We start from the raw sequence: 2,347 nt of genomic DNA, 5'->3' as shown, positions 1-2,347 counted from the left end.
GAAAGAAAAATTTAGTGATTTCTTTCCCTTTGATCACCCCCTTTATATTGGCGACTGTTTCTTGAAACCTTTTAAGCACCAACGTTGCTTAAATCTCTACTGTTTGGTGTTAGAAAGACGCTTTCTCCAGCAAGTATACTTTTATTGGAATTGCATCACTGAGTGAAACCAGTAAAGGTTATTTGGTTTTTCAAAAACTAAGCAGGTCCTCTCTGCTCTTTGAAAATGTTCATTAAATCTTAGAGATCACATGACCTGAGAAATAGACTGGAGCTTTCACCTAGGCCAGGAACAGGCAAGGTGGGAAGATACTTCAATTAGGTTGCCCTGAGGGCAGATACAGATTAGCTCAATGTTGTGGAGACTCAGGTGGGACTCCAGCAAGGTGAAGGAACTGGATATGAGCATTTCACATCAAACCTGAGACTTTTAAAAAGTACTAAAGTGATCATAGGTCAGGAGGACCCCTAGGCTCCCTATAAAAATATGTGCAAATAATTTTTGAAGGAAAGCATCACCAGGTAAGGGCCATATGATTTCAACATATCAAATTCATACAAATCAGACCTTGCAACCAAGATCACTAAGCACACAAGAAATATGAGTTAGAGAAAAAGGAAAGAAAAATAACTTTACAGATCTCTGAAAGGGTGGAGATATTTAAATGCTAAAAATTTTCATTTAATTTTAAAATATTAAACGAAAAATACAAGGTTATAAAAATAACAGCAATGGGAGACGATATCATTGAAGGTCATCTAAACATAACATTTAAAAATATAAGCAAGGTAATACGATATGTTAAGTGACGTAATATAGTATTCAAGGGAAAATTAATAGACGGGGAGACAGAAAATGTGAAGAAATTACCCAGAGTGCAACATGAATGAGAAACTGGAAAATGTAAAAGATTTTAAAGAATATAAGAAAAAGAATTAGACTTTCTAATTAGATAATCATACTTGTAGTAGAGAACATGGGACATAAACTCTGAGGAAAAGTGGAGTAAAGGGGAAATAATTCACACATGGACACAAAGTGGTGAAACTACACAGCATCAAAGACAAAAATAAAATTTAAAGTCTGACAGATAAAGTCAAATAACCTTTTCCAGAAAAGCAGTCAGTCTGAGAGCAGAACTTTCTGGAATAAAGGGCATCGGAACACAGAATATTTTATTCAAAGTTCCGAGAGAATCTGATAGTCAACCTATAATTGTGTGTCTGTCAAATCTATCTCACAAGAATAGGAGTGAACTAAAGACATTTTCCGATAAGTCAAAATTTTACCAACTACCAAATTTTAACTACAAGAACTTAGGATGGATGAAGTCTAGAAATAAAAGTAATAGCAGAGAAGTCTAAGATGTAATAAAAATGGTGAATAAATAAAGTTGAAAACCATGAGTCCATCAAACAAACATCATATGCATAAATAATAGCATTTCCAGATTTGTGGGTATTTTTTAAAGATAGAATTAAAATATTGGACAATCATATGTTACTCAAAAAATGAAATATGAAGTGTTCTACATTTTGTGTAGCTCAGGAAATGGGTTCAGATGAGGAAACAGGCACAGAAATGTTAAGTAAATTGTCCAAGCTCACATAATTCATCCTAAATTCTTTATTTTGTCTTAATGATTTTATACTAGAAAAAAAATTGAAAACAACAAATTGAGGCAATTTAAAATTAAAATCTTTTGGCACTGCCCTTGACTAAGTACAAGATAATGGAAGGATTTGGTTTTCTGTCTCTCATGTTCTTCATTTAGGTAATAAAATTAAAATCACAGTAACCAACATGATAAACTCAAGAAGGTGAAATTGAATCATTATGTTGTATACCTGAAACTAATATATTGTTACATGTCAATTTTACCTCAGTAAAAAGGAAGAAAAGAAAGCTGAAAGTTATGGCTAGTGATTTCACTGGAAATAACATAACAAATGAGGGAACAGACATGAGGAACAGCCGCATCTTCCTGTGTCCTGCTCCCCAATTCATATGACTGCTCTCAATGAGAAAGGGTAAAGTGTCAAAGGAAAAGAAAGCCCATTTAAGATATCGCAGAGGCAGATGGTGGAAATTAGAGCCACAGCCAAGGCAAAAGTGTCTTTCCATTCTTGGCATAAAGTGCATAAGGTATCTCTATCCTGATTATTTGGGGAGGACTTTGCATTGTGGCATCTCTAGACTGCTCTCACAGCAGAGCTAAATGTTTATAAAATAGCCTATATATTAAGCATGCTTGATTCAACTAAAATACCTGCGAGTCTGCCAAAAGGGGGAAAAAATCCATCAAGAATCAGAAACCTGAAATTCAGTTACAGTTCTCCCTGATCAG

At 34.3% G+C, this 2,347-nt stretch overlaps 1 protein-coding gene across 1 annotated transcript in view; it reads left to right on the top strand.

Moving 5' to 3' along the window:
• The window catches only part of PDE3A (phosphodiesterase 3A), a 258,068-nt gene that overhangs the window by 212,858 nt on the left and 42,863 nt on the right, over positions 1-2,347 (top strand). The window lies entirely within an intron of this gene.

Source organism: Myotis davidii, unplaced genomic scaffold (genome assembly GCF_000327345.1).
Source record: "Myotis davidii unplaced genomic scaffold, ASM32734v1 scaffold346, whole genome shotgun sequence".
In the NCBI taxonomy this organism is placed as follows: Eukaryota; Metazoa; Chordata; class Mammalia; order Chiroptera; family Vespertilionidae; genus Myotis; species Myotis davidii.
This window is presented reverse-complemented; position numbering and strand designations above follow the sequence as displayed.